This window comes from Barbus barbus (assembly GCF_936440315.1).
Source record: "Barbus barbus genome assembly, chromosome: 36".
In the NCBI taxonomy this organism is placed as follows: domain Eukaryota; kingdom Metazoa; phylum Chordata; class Actinopteri; order Cypriniformes; family Cyprinidae; genus Barbus; species Barbus barbus.
The window spans coordinates 4,059,885-4,079,877 of NC_136714.1; the positions used below are offsets into that span (position 1 = coordinate 4,059,885).

The window sequence follows — 19,993 nt, forward strand, 5'->3', positions numbered from 1 at the left end:
TGATCTCCCACCCAAACACAACACGCACCAGATGAAAAGATGCTTTTAAACACGGACTCACCGAACGCGGGCAACTTTCACGCTTTAAACGGGCTTAAAGACAGTTTAAATTCGGCTTGTTGATGAGGGCAGGTGGAGCGTCGAGATGGAGATGCTGTATATGCGTGCGCGTGCGTGCGTGCGTGTGTGTGTGGTGCTGATGCGAGAGATGCAGATACTGACGGCCTCACGCAGCATCCAAACCCTCACTTACACTCAAGCCACTAGGGGGGATCTAAAAGAAACCATACATTTGTTTTGCCCGACCCTTACAAAGCCTGAAGCTCAATACCTACCAACACCAGCTGACTTGTTTGCCATCTAGTGAAAAACTGAGAGAAGTGCAGCAGCATTTTCATTTAGGGTACATACCAACATTTTATGTCAAATAAAGAACGTGTGTTTTATATTAATTCCTTGCGGGATAATAAATGATGTACCGGAATTGTAAAGTACTTACTGTTAGAATGTCTAAAGTGGACTATCGAAATAAAGTGTTACCTATTATTATTATTTGGGGGTATTTATGTGGCAACATCATTACGACAAAAGACACCAATGCTAATTGAACAATTGCATGTAATAATATCATAATAAATTAATTGGTCTATGTTCGAACGAGAAGATCTTTAGTTGCCAAACAAAATACAAAACTGATTTGTCACTATCAAATTTTAGAAACACAACTGTTAGAATAGTATTTGCTCACAAGTGAAGTGACACTGCCAAGTCACAATAGCTATACGTTGTGCAAGCCCACCAATTTAAACCAGTTAAAACGTCTTTATAGTTGTATATAGCCTAACAGTATAAGTAGTAGCCTAAATGAGAATAAAGAATAGAATTCTTATATATTCTGTGTTTAATTTGTTTCATGGCTAGTGCCAAATAAAACCGCGCACTTCTGTGCTTCATGCGCCAACAAAGCAACTCCTTTTTACTAACTGGAATAGGCTACTAACAGATTTGCATACATAGGGCCTACCCTATTTTATCTCCAGCCACGAGGGGCATGAAGCATTATATGTTTACATTGCCTGCCATTTGACTAATAATTATACAATCAAAAAATGCATAGCAAGCACTTAAGGCACCCATCCCAATTTAAAAATGACTGAAGGTGGATGGAGTGTAACACCAACAGTGATCTTACACACACTTGCGTTATATACTGTAGCTACATGAACTACACACATACACACACTATCCCTTGTAAAACAAAAAAAGAAGTGCACTTAACTGTATTGGATGTCTTTGTGGTTTTTAATATAAATGTAAACTATAATGCATTTTTATTTAAATGCAATTAAGTGTCTGAAAACATTACATTCTGTTTACATTTAAGTAGATATATTCATAGCCTTTCTGTACTATGAATTTTCATTTTTAAAGTATGCTGTGCCTCTTTGGGATGCCAGCAAAAATACGCAGGGTTACTCATGTAATTCCTGCTAAAGGGTGTGGCAAGGAAGTCACACGTCATGCACAGCTTCAACCGATAATCAATCCGTTTATCGTCCAAATTATTCCAAATGAGTTCTGTGATTGAAACCTCTCACCAGTGAACCACCATGATCTACATTTCCTGTCCCGCAGTCTCATGGGAAATAAATAATTAGACTGTGACCTGACTACACACAGTACTCAACCTTTGTTTCCAGAGTCTGAGATGAGGATGATCTCATCTCACTCTTCTATTATTCTACAGATCCTGTAGCTGGAGAGATATAAGAGAACAACTGAGGCATGCTCACTGTTTTATTAGGGTGGATCATCTTCATTACCTCAGCAAGATGGCATCGACCACTGTGAAATCTAGACAAAGAAGTTTCACTGAAACAGTGCCACACTGATCTATTACCGTTGATGAAAACCTGTAAAATTATAAAGCAAATAAATTGCTGATCTCCAGTGGAGTATCGAGTGAAAGAAGCCAAGAATTGAATTAGTGGCTAATGATTTGTGTTCGCAGAATTGAAAAATTGTGCTATCAAGCGTATACATTTCCCCAATCTGACATCTGCTTTTGATTTCTCTCTAAACATCTTAAATCTTTTTTGTTTCTGTATCTCTCATCTAGATGACTTTGTCTGTTTTGAGAATACTGTAGAATTGACAATTGAAGACATTAATAAACAAGACACTGTAAAATGGGAAATGGGTGTCAAATACGGTTTATGCGAATATGAACAGAAGCGTTAAGAAAATGGATTTGCAACAAATGACTTAGACAAAGAAATGTAATCCAAAGAACAAATAAAGCACTTACAAGATTAAGTAACAAAGAACTGAATTTCCAATAGAACCAGAGACAGCAGATGGTGCCACTGAGAGCACAATGAATTAGAACAGAAAACCTCATGGTATAAAAACAAAAGAAATACACCCAGCTTTCTAAAGCAATGCAAATTGATTTTTTTCACCCCGCAATGTGGTTATAGCAAAATTCTGCCTAAAACTGGCAGAAAATCCAGAGGTTGGATTCCACAGAATTCCTACTGGCCATTATGATTAATTTGAGCTGTGAGCCACAGAAAAAAAAAATCAGAATTCAAGTGAAGCGCATACAGAGAATATCTAGAGAACAAGAATATTTCAGGCACCAATAACGCAAGAAATACAGGAGAGTCAGCATCTTGTCACAGTTAAGTTTTATTCATTCAACATTTCACATTACAAATATTGAAAAATTATGCATATTGTTATAAATAGTTGGCTGCAAACAATTAAATAACATTAGATTTTTCTTTTTGTTTCACTAGCACTTACAGACCAACTCCTAGAATATGGACATTTCGTATAACATAACTTAATTAGAAAGAAAAATACAAAAATAGGAACTTATAAAGTGAAATGACAATAAAAATTAAGGTGATATCTTAAGTAAAAAAATGTTATTAATAAATACAACAACCTTCCCATACACAGTTAAAAACTATTGAAATTTTGCCATTAAGTAACATCGTTAACAGACAGATATTTAAATATTTATTTTCCTTCAGAAAATGTGAACCATATATTGTGGAGCACAATATAGCAATTAGTAAAAACTAGACACTTTAACATATTAAAAGCTTCACCTCAAAAATATAACAAAAATCTGATCAAAATTATAAAAATTAATTATACATTCCAATTAAAAATATACCGATAAACAGCTAAATACATTGTTGACCTAATAATTACAATGCAATCAATCACAGTAGCTTGAAATAAACAAAATAAGCAAATGAGCACAAAACCTTTAATGTTTTAAAAATAACTTCAATTATTTATATTAGTACAAATAGTTTGATTTCTTTTCTTTTTTACAAACACCAGCATGAAAAGGATTACAATAACAGTAGAAAATGACTGTGAAAAACATATTAACATCTTCTTTAAATGTCGGCAATTAAAAATGGCATTAAAGAATTACATTGCAAAGAGTCTTTATCTGGAAAAAGTTCAAAAAAAGTATTGCACATAACAACTCGAAGTTAACTTGCAACATTTACCACATTCAAGTCTTAAGTTCCCCTTCCTCCAAACGGGTTTTGATTTACTTCAAACAGACAGTGGGGATGAAGTTCTCAAGTCTTTTCAACAGCGTACTAAAGAAGATGCTTTCGTCCTGCACTGCAAATTCATCCAATGGCATTTAGAGTTCTCTTTTCACGCGTGTGTGTGTGTGTTTTTTCTTCCGTGCATCCTATCGATACTGGATTATGGGGAAGGCATAGAGAATAACATGGGAAGGGTGCAGGGTGTGGGGTGGCCTTAAATGAAAGATTTAGAAACATCTGGTGCACAACCACAACAATTAATTTCAATAGCTAATTTGTGTACGTTTTTTTTTTTCTCATCATGCATGCTAAGGATTACAATAGGAACTAGTTGGCAGTTCAAGAATATATATTTTCAAATGTTAAAATATCTAAACATCAAACATCCATTCTTGTGATACGAGGATCAGCCTAAACATGAACCAGATTTAGCATTCTCCTTATATTATAAGTTTATATTCCAGCTATGGAGAGGAAACCAAAAAGACAAGGTTATCTTTTAGCCGTTTTGCGCAATATTAACATGAACGACAACGTGTTCTTACCATGCTGCTGTCAGATCATTTCCGAATCTAGGGTTGCGATTAAAATCTAGTGAGCCAAGACCTTTAAGCAATATACACTCTGATCTCTGCACTGCAGATTTGTCGCGTCAACACAAGTGCGTGCTTAGTTCTAAAGATTCCTCAGCACTGAAATGTATAAAAAGCATAATTGAAAATAATATATATTAAATTCACTCAACTTTTTTTTTTCTCTTAAAATCAAAATTTCCATATATGCAGATCTCTCAGTAACAAAAGTACAAAAGCTACCTTTCACAATGTGAAAAATTGAGGTATTGCAAAAAGGAGGTTTTTCTTTTCCATTTTGTGAAAAATGTGCCTAAAATGACTGTTGAAATAAAAAAAAAAAAAAGTATTTAGAAAAGTAGTGCATAATAAATGTTTATATGTGCATGACAAAATAATTTAGCTAGAAAACTGTACCAAAAATCAGCAGGCCATGTATAAAATAATCTTTTTTTTAACAGTAAATTCTTCAAAAAGTGTTTAACTTTGAAAATGTTCAACCACCACACCCACCAGCTCAAGTGACGGCGAGAACAGCCGACAAGAGGATAAATTTCTCACTAGTGTATCAAGTCTTAATTGATCACTAACTCCCTGACTTTTTTGCGCTAGTCGATTTAAATGCCGGAAATCTACCGAATTGGATATCCTGATGCCTGGCGTAAACTCCTGACCGTGCGACTCTTTCGGTTGACCTTTGGAAAGCGGGTAGACTTGCGAAAAAGGTTCAGTGGTTTTCACTAGTGTTACTAGGACTTTAACTGCATGCTGATCGATTCAAGGCCAATCTTTGGTTTGCTGGAGCCCATCTGGTCTTTATACTGAATGGGATGAGGACTGGGTCGGGTTGGGGGCAGAAATAATCAGCCAAATTGAAATCTGCAGGGCAAAAGAAAGGAAACGTTCATGGATTCACTAGCTACTACACAGCCATCTTTGGTTCCCTAATGTCTGAAAGTAAAACCTCTTATGTTTCAGGTGAGCGCTGGGGGAAGGGGCCGAGTGAGCGGAGAGATACATGGACTACCTTCAGTTATGCTTCACACTCAGGCTGAGCGGGCACGGCTGCTGCAGGACAGGAGGTACATTGTTCGATCGTTCTTCCTCCCTTCTAAGTAGCTTTCACTGCTGTTCTGCTTGTACGGTTTTAGGCTTCTGGGGGCTGGGGAAAGGCTTAGGAGACACATATTGCGAGTTAAAAATGAAAACGAAGGCTTGCTGCTAACAGACTGAGAGAACGACGGCTGCTTCTTGCTAAGCTGGACGAGAAACGAAATCAAGTTCCTTGCATTTGAACCGGCTTGCAGGCATACTACTGCAACTTTAACAACATACATTCCCCACTAGGATGCTGAATCTCGAATTCAAATCAGGAAGTGACAGAGCAGATTTTCTCAATGTGCCGTTTGCTGATGTCATTTCCGCTTTCTGGGGGAAAGGGTGAGACCAGCTTGATTTTTTATTTATTTATTTATTTATTTATATATATATTCGACTTAAACTAGCAGCTAAGCTTGAGGTATTAGTTTTCTTGCATGTCACAATGGAGATTAAATCCAGACAGCTGTTGTGGAATCAGTTGTTGTCATCAAGAAACATTAAAGATTAGCATGGTCTTAAATATACAAAGTATACAAAAAAAAAAAGAAACAGAGCGTCGAGAGAATTCACTTCTGTTCTCAAAACCCAAGCTTTGGTTAACAACTGAGATCTTAGACCACACATCTGCACTCTGGGTAGCAAAGAAATAAGTGCACTCTTCCCACACCTTTTCTTTTCACGTTTGCTCCTTCGCCTTTCCGATTAAATTAAAATAGGACGTAATACTTCCAATCGCAATGTTAACAAAAAGCCAATTCTAAAGTCATGCAGATACTTACTGACAAATTATACTAATACTCAATATATTCACATCTCTGTGCACGTGAAAATGAAATATAATGGAGTTATAAAAAAATAGAGAGATGGATTAGACATTTTCTTTTTCTTCCTGAATCTTTTTTTGGATAAACATCCATTTTTTTTAAATATATTAAATGACAAATTAAAATCATATTTTTTTGTCTGTCTTTTTTAAATTAAACTAAAAAAGAACCAGCAACAGAAAAGTGCATTTATTTAGATGATGATTTTGCGACTCCTCCTAGCCTATTCTCCCCCTCCTCTCTTTCTCTATGTCTTCTCCTGGCCTACCAGCTTTAGTTCCAGCGGAAGGAGATGTGGCGAGGTCTGTCGCCGCCTTCCTTGACCAGAGGCTTGTGGAACTCCCGGCCGGCACGTGAGTGGATGGCCGCCCAGCAGTATTCACAGTAATACTGGAGACAGGTCACGTTAGCGCAGAAGAAAGGAGCGAACTTGCCTCCGCAGCGAGTCCCCTGACATTCATCGCACAGCTGGTCATCCAGGACGTATGGCTTCACTTCCACCTGGACCGAGAAAGATTAAATAGATAGATTGGTTAAATCTTTTATTCAATTGATTGTTCAATCAATTTTATATATATATTTATTGTGATAACTGGTATTAAACAAAAAAAAAGATACTGCTAAGAAAGGCAGCACAACAAATACTAACACAGTGTATAAATACTTCACAAATCAATCAATAAATAGTATTGAAATTTAGGGAAAAACATTGTCATGAAAAAAAAAAAATGCAAAATACAGTTTGTTTTTTACAGGTTTCATGGGATTTTACTATTGAGAACCACAACCTGAATATTTTGACCTCCAAAAACCCACCTTTCTTATTTATAACAAGTCCTGCAAACTCATTTAAATTGTAACTGAAACTATGCAAAACATGCATTTGTTCATCAGCCAAAAACATGTTGCAATGTCACAACTAGGGTTAGAGCATAGTCCAAAACTTTTTTTGTGTGTGTTTTTGAGGCTTGCTGGAGCAATGCCATTTCATGGAAGGGGAGTGTGCATGTGTATTTTTTGTGGAAGTCAGCACTGACCCGTTTATCGATTTCTCCATGCTGCAGTTGTACAAAACGAGCACTGATAGCAGCAATGTAGCTTTGCTGATTAGAGAAGGCGACCCGCCCTGCTCCCTTGGGGTACTTCAGCTCTGGGTCTGTGTCGATGCCTGCGTAGCACACGCCACCATACAGCCTGTCCATGATCATCGCCAGCTCCACTGTCAGAAAGACAATATATTTAATGCTTAAAAGTTTAGAAACATACACACCAGACTGCATAATTCTTTCTACCTCTTTCATGATAAAATGGCAACTCCCGATACATTTTTGAAAAGCTACTTTGAAAATAGCTTGTCAAGCTACACACTATTAACAAGTTACAGTTTTGCTACCCTTCTGATCAAGTAGCTATACTAACTAGATGTTAACACAAAGTTACTTAAAGAGCAGTACTTCTTAAATACTTCACAACAAAGTTGTGTTTTTGTTCTCCTATATATCCTGTATAGTCTCCTGTATAGTTTTTGGTCTCCTAATAACTATTTAAGGTACATTAAAAAAAAAATAGCTGGCAAGGAAGATGGTTGGGGAGCAACTAAGATAGCTGCTGAATGCAATTCCAGTGCAGCTATATTGACTTGTTCTGGCACAAAATAACCCTGGTTACTCTAAATCAGTTTTTAAGTAACCATGTATTTAATCTCACCCAGTCACTAAAAAAACTCCATACCTGCACGAAGCGGACGTGGCACCCCACCCACAAATATGGTCTTTCTTGGGTCCAGGGGCTGTGATCCATCCATCACAAAGTCACTATCATTAAGATTCCACGGGCGAATCTGGACCTGTTACAAAACCACACGTCAACAAAATAAATGAAAAAATAATCCACAACAGAGCTTCAGAGTTTTTTCAGAGTTCAAATCTGCTGACAAATAAAAAAATAGCAGGTCTTCACAGAACAAATAATGCTTGATTTGAAAACGCAGCTGTTAAAGAAAAAAAAAAAAAGAAAGCAAATTCACTATAAAAACTGAGATGCAGTAGTGTAATTGATCCTTACAGGTTTGTCTTTAATGGTGGGGCTGGAAACGCATAAGTAGAGTTTTCCATCCTCCTCGATGCAGGCATCGATAAGGGCTTGAACAGAGCTCTCATCTTGAAACAAGAGGAAAGCGTAACCTTTGGAAAAATTTATTTCAGAGTTAGTAAGCAGTAGGAATAGCAAAAGTACTAAATTTTACATTACAATTTTTTTCCCAAATTTTTCTTAAAAAATAGACACGATACCAAAACAACAACTGTCTTTAAACATAATCGATAGCACCAACCTTTAGGGATAGTTCACCCAAAAATATATTTAATGAAACTTCAGAGATTTCTGCCCTATTGAAAGTCCATTCCACCAAAACTTTCACGCTTCAAAAAGTTCATAAAGATACCACAAAAGTTATCCATATGAACGGAGCGGTTCAATCCAAGTGAAGAGACAGAGATCGTTTTTTTTATATGCCAAACAAATAAAATGTATGCTTTTATTCACATATAAAATTGATTTACTGGTCAAGCATAACAGATATAAAGTGATGGTGTCTCTTCAGAAGACTTCACCGCTCGATTCATATGGATTACTTTTTAAAGTGGAACGGACTTCCAATGGAGATAAAAATCTCTCCGGTCTCCTTCACTTGTTTTTTGAAGATGAACAAAAGTCTTATGGGTTTGGAATGACATGAGGGTGATTACATGATGACAGAATTGTCATTTTCGGGTGAACTATCCCTTTAATTCAGTACTCAAGCACTCTCTTGGTGACCAAGCCAGCCACAACTAAAATATTGGAATGTGCAAACTATGAAAATTATGGCTTAAAAATTACCTTTAAAATGGTCAACTAATACTCTTAGCTCACCTTTCGGGGGGAAGTATGACTTGCTCTCTGCTTTGTGAGGCCAGTCCACAAACAGGTGCCCAAAACGGCGAAAACTAGCGGTTATCTCATCTAGGAAAGATAATATTGCAGATAAGAGCTAGTGGCTATCATGGACACGATTCCAAAGCCAAGAATGAACCTTGAAACCTGTTTTTGTTTTTATAAGCAGCAGCGTAGAGGTCGCCCTAAACGTGTGCAATACCTTCGTCTATGTCAGGGGGGAGGCCACCCACAAAGACTTTGCGAGAATAGCGCTCCACCCTCTCTCCGTTCTGGTGAGGGAAGCAGTGGGGGGAACCCAGGCCAGGCAGGCTCTGATCACCTCTCTCCTCATCTGGGAAGCCATCTTCCATCGGGAACAGGGATGAGTGTCCTGAGGAAATGGGGAAGGCAGGAATTATTATATGTGCCTTTCTCAGTGTTTATTTTTACTATATTCCTGCACCACAGAGTAAAATTAATTACACTGATAGATTATTCTGAGCCCAAGAAATACTAAGACAGACAATTGCATCATCTTGGTTGTGCAATTTTGAAAGCATAGGGATCTCTGAACTATGGCTACTGCGGTCCTGTAATCAAACAAATTATAGCCCACAGTTTTGGCCCAAAGATAAAACAGGTTATTTTCATATTCTACACTGAGAGTTGAGTTAAAGCATGAATAATTACACTATTATAATTACAAGATTTTTGCGAAAAAATGTGATTTTGTTCAGGATTCTGTAAATTGAATGTTTAAAAGAACAGCATTTGTTTGAAATATAGGGTAAACATACCTATTAAGCTCACCAAAATCTACACTGAGACATTTTTAGTGCACAAAATATTGGTTTCAGTACAAAAAGCTATGTTATTAATATTACAAATATTAATCTCTCACACAAAAATATTTCATTTTATTTTAAATGACAAAAGAATTTCAATTAAGATACACATCATTAAATTCAAAAAGTCTGGCTGTGCTTAATGGGTACATTTTTGTAACCTTTAAGCACACCCCTGTTCCCATTAAGCCCACATCATGTTTTATTAAAAAATCTTGTTAATTTTAAGGAAAGATTTTAAAGAATTGTAAAAATATATATTTTTGAAGGTACAAAGTCAATCACAAAAAAAGCAGAACACTAAAATCAAGCAACAAGACATTCAATTTGATCAGTTATATATTCATAATGAAGTGTCATCGAAGCACATTGAAACATCTAGACTAGTCCACGTTCAGCTAAGTAACATTCAAAAGTCAAATAAAACAAACCAATAAAACATTTCATTCATGGGGATGAACACAGAAACTAGCCTCATTATGAAGTCTCTTATTAAATGGATGTCAACTTATCTATAGCCTCTTAACGCTGGAATACTCTACATGATTTCTGCCCTCATTTTCCACGGATGTACAGTCTGGAGAAGTTGATGCTAGTTACCAATGATTAGAGCCAGTCTGCAGATTTGAGTCGACAGAATCCATAGAAAATCGATTAACTTAAATTAACGTGACGACCATCAGTTAATATTTATAGTCGGTTTATTAAATATTTACATAGACGTTCAATGTGGAAGAGTTTAAAGAGAGCACACTGAGCTTAATGGGAGCAGCAACAATTGTTCATAAATTCCATGTAATATTTATTAAAATGACAGGATTTTTGCTAAATAAATAGTCTACGTCATGTATTAAGTTCATACATATTTTAATATGAACAACTATTATTAACAATATCTATAAAATTATACTTTTTCTTATTGATGTCACACTGAAGCTGTGATTTTCATAGTAGTGCACCCTTTAAGCTCACCTTAAAATAAAATTAAATCTTTAAAAATTACAGCAGTATAAAACCACAGACCAGCAATAAACTGTCAATTTATAATATTATGGATGTAAAAGTACAAGCCAGTAATGCCTGTGAAGTAATACGTTAGCGTAGCACACTATTTTATACAGCTAGTCAGCTAACTGTGTTCTGTAGCATCTGCGCTGTGTTGCTAAAACTATCTTTTGGATCTAATGTAATTATTTCCCACATCCAAGTTCCAGGATATAATATGCAAAAGTCTGAACATTAATCTCTTAATTTTACAATAAGTAGTGAAACTTACCCAAAATAAAGGCTTAAACATCTAAAAAAAAAAAACGCACATTTATGGGGCTCTTCTTTTGGTGAATGTTTTCAGACAGCTTTCAATATGGCCGCCAGACAGTGTGGACACATGGATACTCATATCTCAGTGTGCAATGGTCTGATTGATTTGAAATTACAGGAGGTGTATAGTAACAAGCATATCAATTGGTTAAGACATCAAATAGGATAATAAATAATTTTTTCTTTTTATAATCTAATCTCAAAAATGGAAGTGTGCTTAATGGGTATGTGAGCTTAATAGGTACATTTACTAAATATGAATGTTTTTAACTGTCATTTTATCAATTTAACGCATCCTTGCTAAATAAAAGTATTAATCTATTTAAAAAAATAAATAAATAAAAATCTTATTGACGCCAAACTTTTGAACAGTACTTTATTTACTTCATAACTCATTGTTAAATACACAAATTTACATTAGATTAAAATTTCAGGCTAAATTTACGTATTATATTAATTTTGAACATCTAGTTTCCTAAATTAAAAACTAAAATTTTGAAATATCTGTGTGAAAGTAGGATGGGATGTTCATTGGCCAAATTTATACTTAAGCATTAAGCTGTGTTGCAGATTTTAATGGGGTTTTAGGCACTCTGCTTTGCGTTGTGCCTATAAATCTCATTTTTACAATTAGGTTATATAAGAGAATATTTAGTAAAATATCTCTTAATGTAAGTGTTAACGTCCAGCACATGATCATGTAGCTCTGCACTAAAGCTGCAGTAATAACGTAGGGCGAGGCTGAAGGATGTAGTATTAGTCCTCTGGCTCAAGCCACTCCAGCAAATTTCCTCCTGACGTGACAGAACACAGGCTTGAGCTGCTTTACAAGACTTTATGTAAGGGAGTTAGTGTGTGTGTGTGTGTGTGTGTGTGTGTGTGTGTGTGTTTGCCCTGACCACAGAAAAGCCCCAATCAAATTCACTCTTCACCAAAAAAAAAAAAAAAAATCTCTGAAGTACAGCAGGAAAGAGGCACACAAATCGATACACAAATGGAAATGAAGGCTGCACGTGTGCATGCAAACAATTAACAATACCCCAAAACATGTCATGCAGATGCTGGATTATTCCACCCATAATTATGATAGTTTGACAGTCTTTTATTTTTCTCATTTGGATTTGTTAAAAGTTGCCTTTACCTCGTCGCCTCCCATAATTCCTTGCTGCATGTAAAATAAGATGATCACATGTAAAGTAACATCCCCAATGAAAATGTGAATTCTCTGACTAAAGTCATTTTACCCTTTAAAAATGTGTTGAAAAGTATGTGCCATTTCAGATCTGTATGATTATAATCTAAATCATTCAAAAAGTACAGTTAACACAATTACCTGGATTTGTTGGCCAAGTGCTTAAACACTGTTAGCAAGACTCAAACTAAACGGTCTAGATTTTCTTGGCTCAGAGACTCAGAGAAGATTGGTGAAATGTATTTTTAAAGACACTCTTGTGTGATTCAACCTACCCGTCCAAACGTGTCTTAATTCTGAGCACATTCACGAACAACCCTTGCCAATTATCAACAGTCTACTCATCGGACAAACTACATTTTCAAAAATATTTTTCACTACTATAATGATAGAAAGTGAGTATTCGCATATGTGATAGCATTTCTGAAATGAAACAGTTCAAGCTTTCGGTTTCATTTAATCAAATCTCTATGTGCTATTTTTTGTTTTTGTAAAAAACATATTGAATACTGTTGTTTATTAAAATACATGTTATATTGGTGTATGAAAAAAACAAGATAATTTAAATAATACTCACCCTTCAGTTTCATTAAGATTAAAAAAAGCACGGAAAATATGCCTTGACTATTTTTTTACATTTTATTTGGATTTTACTTTGTACTTCAAACAATTCATGGCTATGTAGCTACAATTTCAACTCATTCAGAAAATATTTGAATATATATATTGTTAGCTAGCCCTATAAGTGAAACTGTTCTTACTTCTCAAGCCTCTGAATGATTTAAAACAAGCTATGAAAACAGGGCCAGTTTTAATTTCATCACCATTTGACTCAGAAGCTGTGGGTTTTGTACATATCCTCATAAACCATGTTCATTCCATCCTAAAAAGAATATATATATATATATTTCTTTTTGCACAACAGTACAAGATCATGCACACCTATATTATGATATCTAACTATACATTATCTACATCCTATATTTGTCTTATTTTTATACATTTATAAATATTTGCATTACCCCATGTTTCAAATGCATTCAAAGATAATGTTACAGCTAAAAGGAACCAGTGAGAGTTCATCTTGCTGATCATTTCAACACACAGCTTGGGCCTGTCCAGCCACCAGAACATTAAACCAATAAAATGCATGTGCGTACCATTTATGGGCAAGGGGCTGTCTCCTCCTGTATGGGTGAATCCAAGGCGACCTTCGAGAGAGGAGGGTATAAATCAGCTGGATGTGTTGGAACGACATACAGCACATTTGCATCCACACGTGGTTTGGGTTAATACAAAGTAGAGTAACAGGTCTCCAGTTTCAAAGATTATGCAGCCACTTGAATGCATGCTATATGTTAAGTTTTTTAGTAGACAAATTACAGTTAAATCACTCAATAAAGGCAAATAAGGTAATAAATATATCACTCAAATTTTTGATGTCTCAACTGTCACATTGACAACTAGTCAGTGAATAGACTGATGTATGTCTCATAACTCTATAGCCTACATCACAGTTCTCGGATCATTTTGAAAATGCCACGTGGTTCAGTGAGGGTGTCAACTGTGAACTCGGTAACAGCTCACTGATGGAGGGAGTCCGATTCAAATCACAAACTCTCGAGAGTCATTTGTTCATGGACATAAGGACTTGCATGTGTTCACGGTTGCGCGTCATCAGAAACTGGGTTTATAGGGTTCTGGATGTTAAACGTTATCTTCCAAATCGCCTCTTTTCGGATGACCACCCACTACACATCAGAATGACAATACTCTCCCGGATACAGATCACTTTCATTCTCATGCTCAACTCAGCCTCATTCTGCTTCAAGTAGAAGAGTGAGAGGAAACAAAGTACAAACAGCACGGCTGGTATGGATTGTTTCTCTATGTGGTGTTAACATGGCTCTGGCAGCCCCCTCCTTCTGCTGTTCGCTCTGAGAGCAGCCTGGTGGCCAGGGCCAGCACACCATTTTGTTGCTTTAGCAAGAACAGAGAGCTCTTTTACAGGCAAAGGACAATGCTGGAAGCTATTCAAAGCAACTTGTACACTGGACTACTTCTCTTCCCCATCTCTTGTTTGGTCATCTCTGCCACACTGGGGTGGTGTCTGCAGGGTCGCCGATCTGGTGGTCAAATTATGCTCTGCTAGAGAGAAGCTGACCCTGAGTATTGTTCTAATTTGGTTATTATGTATATGGGGGTGAGCAGCTTTGATTCCAAGAAACCATCCAACCATTTTGGGGTTGCATTATTCACGGTCCAAATGTGTGGAAATCTAAAACATGAAAATGTAGCATGTAACATCAAATGCTTCTGTTTAAAGTAAAGATGAAGTGCATGAATCTGCAGAGCTATGGTGAACTAAATTATATTTTATCAAAGATGTAAGCTTACAGCCTGAAATAAATGTGATGAGAGAAAAAAAATGTACGAGCAAGAAAACAAGTGAACCGAGTCATCCTCGTGGGCTGTATGCAAAAACAAAGATACAGCGAGAACAGTACAATCCCATACACAAAACTGAAATTCGAAAGCACCCACAAACTCACGCGTTACTGGTTTAAATCAGTCTGATAGGCTGTGTGTTCAATGAATGAACACACAGAAACCATCAAGCAGTTACGGAATCAACATCTGACTCACCTACTGAACAATCAGTGCTCAAAATGTCAAGTTTCAAGGTTTGTGAAACTTAAATCAGCACCGACTGCCTGTTCATATGACAATGTGCAGTTAAAAATTAACATGAAACGTATATGACAAAAATAAATGTAATTTTATTTTTTAATTTACAGAATACCATGCACTAATGAATTAGGGTCAATTTTGATTGCATGTTGACTGTGGCAGTGATTACCTTATTTCATGTAAAAATGCTTATTATCATGTGACCCTGGACCACAAAATCAGTCATAATGGTGAATTTTTCAAAATTGCGATTTATACATCATCTGAATGTATGGTTGATGTGTGGTTTGTTAGGATAGTAACAATATTTGGCCGAGATACAACTATTTGAAAATCTGAGGGTGCAACAAAAAAAATCTACATTTTGAGAAAATTGCCTTTAAAGTTGTCCAAATGAAGCAATGCATATTCCTAATCAAAAATTAAGTTTAATCTTTACAGAAGGAAATTTACAAATTATCTTCATGGAACATGATCTTTACTTAATATCCTAATTAAAAAAAATCTATAATTTTGACATACACAATGTATTTTTGGTTATTGCCACAAATATACCTGTGCTACTTATGACTGATTTGTGGTCCAGAGTCACATTTATGATAATAAAATAAACAAAATGGAAAAGTTTCCACTGAAACATATTGATTTGAGCCAGAGATTACAAATTTGAGAGAGTTCACATAATGAAAGTCAGTCTCACAAAACCAGGCTGATGTGTTTGTAAAGACTAGCGTAGCTTCAGAGTTAGTGCTGTGGAAGGAGCTCTGGTTAAGCTCTGCTGCACAGACACAGCTATTCTATTTGTAGGTCAACACAGACCTTTATCTCTCTTTTTGCTCTGTTTGTGTGTGTGTGTGTGTGTGCGCGTGTGTGTGTGTATGGGTGTGCAATGATTCAGCACTAATAGGCAGCTTTTTACAGCTTCTCACTCTCACACCAAAAATTTAACACCACATCTGATGTTAAAGAAATCTACAAAAGTATGCAAGAAAACAAAGGGTGTAAAATGCCACTGGAGAGTGCAAAGTAAAAAGACTGCAAAGAGAATGTTTTAATGTCCGTTTACCTTTTTTTCAATACAATTCCGTTCTGCTCAACTGGGAAATAACAGGCGACCGTAGCCAGCAGCAGTGACCATAAAAAAAGATTAAATCTACTGTCTGCTCCAGAACATGCTCTAATAAACGTTTGGAATAACGTCATGGGCTCATTAATTGTCATTTGTATGCATTTACAACTGCTATCAAAGGTGAGGCCTCCAGGACCATGCCTTGCGATCAGTTCTCAGCTGCCTCAAAAGAGGAATATAAAAGTGATGCAATAACCAACCAACTTTCAAGAAAATGGGACACCAGTCACAATACAGGAGTACATCAAATCAGCAAACTCATGATGGTACTATTAGGAGCCATTTCCACAGAACATATGACTGCATTCAAAAATGTGAAATGCAGGGCAGTGAAATAAAAAAAAAAGGGGTCTCTAGCCTTTACTTTTAACTATAACTTGAGCACTACAAACACGAAACCAGCCACAACGGTCAAAAGTGATCGTTTAGCACATGTTTACATAAAACACCAATTGAAAAGAAGTGCAGTAGAATGAAAAAGCATGTTCTGTGTGAATGACCCCTTCCTGGAGTACAAGCCAGCTACAGTTTTCATTTGATTACAGAGAGAGCAACGCAACTTAAACCACGTGAGCGGCTAGAATCTAACTGCTGAAGGACAAAGGTTTTTGGCCATCAATATGGTACTTTGACACACAATCTCATTTCGTGGACTCTTATCTTACCTTTCAGAGTGTCTTGCTCAGCCCTCATGATGTCAATCAAAGAGTTCTCCAGAGAATGCATGTTGAAGCCATCGAATGAACGGGGACGATCCTGTGCGGGGAGAAAAGGAAGATGGTATCAAGAAAAAACAACTATGATGGCATTTCTCATATCCCTCAGCTCTGCGGGAGTATCCCTTTCATCTACAATAGAGTTCAAGCTGTTGTGCTTTTGTTCCTCTCAAAAACTATATCCTGTTGAAAGGTAGTCACAAATGAAAGGCTCAACAGAGGCTCTAGACCAAAATATAAATCCAATTTGGTGCTCGCTACTGACTTGACCTCTCGATCATGTGGCTAATGTCTGGCCGCACACTAGAGGATTTTAAGTCCGATTTTAAGGCCGATTTGCACCCCCAAACGATCGGGTGGGGGTGGCCCGATTCGCGGCTTGTCGCAAGCTATTTTTTGTCCAAAAATCCTCTATTGCGTGGTGTGATTACAATTATTTAACTGCTCTCGATCGAGACGGAGCATTACCAAACTCAAATCGTAAATATCAAACATGTTGATATTTACAACTCTTGATCGGGCTGCCTCTGACGTGATACCCACAATAGCCAATGAGAGCAACCAAGCGTCACTCACCGGATGTTGCGTGCTTCTATAGCTGAAACCTGGCAGCCACAAACATGCCGTGAAAGCAGAGAACATCACCCATATTCTTTTGTATACTTTGTTTTTTTCACTGTGAAACAGAACGCACGCCAGGAGAGCCAGCTGACAACGTCGATTGTCCTCTATTTGTTTTTCTTCTTTAGTCACGTTTGATCTCGAGAGTCTCCGTGAGATCACGTGTCACTGTGAAATCGTTCCTACAATCTTCAAGTGTGCGGTCTGCTTGAATCATCTAGTGTGCGCATTCAGAGGATTATAAGGCTAAAAATCGGTTGAACTGTCTTCGTGTCTGTGGTCTCCCATTGTTTTAAAATAGCTTAATGTGACAAGTCAAATGTTTGACATGATTTATGAACAAAGGTTAAAAAACTGACAGAGAAAGCACAACGGCTTACACTTGAAATGCAGATTTAACTTGACAATGACGTAACCTAACAATACAAACCCAGAGGTACCAATGACCAACAAACCACGTGCAAGGCTTTTTTTAAAAGGCTGAAAACCCATATTTAACAATGAGATAAACCTGAATTTGATATTCGCATGACAAATTGCTCATACAGAACCTGAAAAACACAGCTTGAACAATATTTTTACCCAGATACCAATAATTAAACAGTTTGCATATATGCATTTGCCATTAGCCAAAGGGACTTTCAGTGTGTGTGATCCCTGCAAAACAAATTCATGGCTTTGGCAATACTAAGGTCATGCTGTACCAGATAATGTATTACTGGATTATTTGGAGGGAAATTTTTATATTAAAGACTGCAAACAATAACTGTTGGGACGAACAAGGCCGATAAATGATAGAGCGCGTTCATATCTTAAATGGATTAGGATATTCCCCTTTACCTCATGATTCAGCACAATCGTGTGTTTGAACTGGACCAGAGGTCATCTGACTTCAAAACTGAGACTTGCATTAATAAACGCACATCTCAGGCTCAAGACTGTTCATTCGATTGTCCACCAAAAGCAAACAATAACAGAATCTAGGTCTTCCTGTTTTTTTGAAGGCCAGAAGGACGCAAGTACGTCAACAAAGACGCAAATGTTTGGCCAAAGCATTACAAGAGTGCAATCCTATTGTGCATACTTGATGAGCGCTCTTGCGTTACTATGACGATAACAAACCTCAGCACTTAAGGGGGCGATAGTTACCTTCAAATGTCAGCGCCAATACAGGCATAGTTCACTACAAAACAAAGATCCTCTTCCTTGTGTAGTTTTAAATCTGTGTGACGTGCGTTCTTCTGTGAAATTCAAAAGATATCTTGAAGAACATTTCACAAAAGATTGTGTCCTTTCAATCACAGTCAGTGTGGTTCATTTGGGTCCAAAAACAGTTTTTTAAAGGTGCCATAGAATGCATTGATACAATATTTTAAATTGTTCTCTGATGTCTACATAGAAGATATGTGGCTTAGTTAAGGGCAAAAAATCTCCAGAAACAGTTTTACATATCAATTTAAAACCCTAGGATTTGTCCCTAGAATGAAATGGTCAGTTATTACCTTATTTGGAAGAGTCATGAATAATAATGTTGAGCTCTGCTCTGATTGGCTGTTTCACAGTGCGGCTCATTTCAGTAGCTCACACAGCAGGAAGGAAAAACAGGGAAAATATATATTTGAATACTTTCTCGCGCAATTATATCGTTGCGTAATCATACTGTAAATAAAATGCGGGCATCAGGGAGCCGCTATTAAATATGCGGGGCATTGAAACTGCTTTCGAAGGCACGATCGCTTTTTAGTTTCACTTTCAATTTCGAGATTCACAATCGCACATACTCCGTTTATACTATGGAGTGGCAGTACTCACCACACATTTTACAAGATCAGATGCTTGTCAGTGGTGCTCAGGACCTGTAAATCATTCGCCATCATCCTCAGTCATCTCTTCTTACTCTGTTTATGTGGTAAGTTAAATCTTGTGTACTGTAATGTAACAGGCTACCGCTAGCAAGAAGCTAACCATGTCCCTTTAGTGGTTAGCGTTAGTTTATTAGAATGCATTATTTGCTTTCCGTGCCTTTCTGAATACAGACACCAACCCATCCCTGCACTTCACATCCCCTGCACAGCCTGGAACATAACATTAATTCCCATGATCTGCCATTTTCGCTGTTGTCCTCGCTTGTTTCTTCACAATACCTGCAGAACTTCTGATGATGCGGCTGTGTAGGTCCGGCTGGCATAGAACACGGGCAGGTATATGCAAATGTTGGGGGCGTACATATTAGTGATCCCGACTGTTACGTCACAGTCGGTGTTATGTTCTGATTCGCATATTTTTCAGTGGTCTTTTGCATTCACGAGATTTACATAAGGAGGAGGAAACAATGGTGTTTGAGGCTCACAGCATGTCATTTCCATGTACAGAACTGTTATTATTCAACTATGCCAAGGTAAATACAGTTTTCCATTCTAAGGCACCTTTAAAACATCTGTGTCATACAGGTTTCGAATGACTTAAGTGCAAGTAAATTATA

At 36.9% G+C, this 19,993-nt stretch overlaps 1 pseudogene across 1 annotated transcript in view; it reads right to left on the reverse strand.

The window, feature by feature from the left end:
- Positions 1–2,675: 2,675 nt before the first annotated feature.
- Positions 2,676–19,993, reverse strand: part of LOC306856157 (cytoplasmic polyadenylation element-binding protein 4-like) — a 29,787-nt pseudogene continuing 12,469 nt past the window's right edge. Inside the window, exons 3-12 of the transcript XR_013785993.1 lie at positions 16,840–16,930; positions 13,515–13,565; positions 12,304–12,327; positions 9,218–9,388; positions 8,995–9,084; positions 8,146–8,264; positions 7,813–7,927; positions 7,119–7,300; positions 6,350–6,582; positions 2,676–5,035 (exon numbers count right to left, since the gene is read on the reverse strand). The product of XR_013785993.1 is annotated as a cytoplasmic polyadenylation element-binding protein 4-like (transcript). The remainder of the gene's footprint in view (positions 5,036–6,349; positions 6,583–7,118; positions 7,301–7,812; positions 7,928–8,145; positions 8,265–8,994; positions 9,085–9,217; positions 9,389–12,303; positions 12,328–13,514; positions 13,566–16,839; positions 16,931–19,993) is intronic.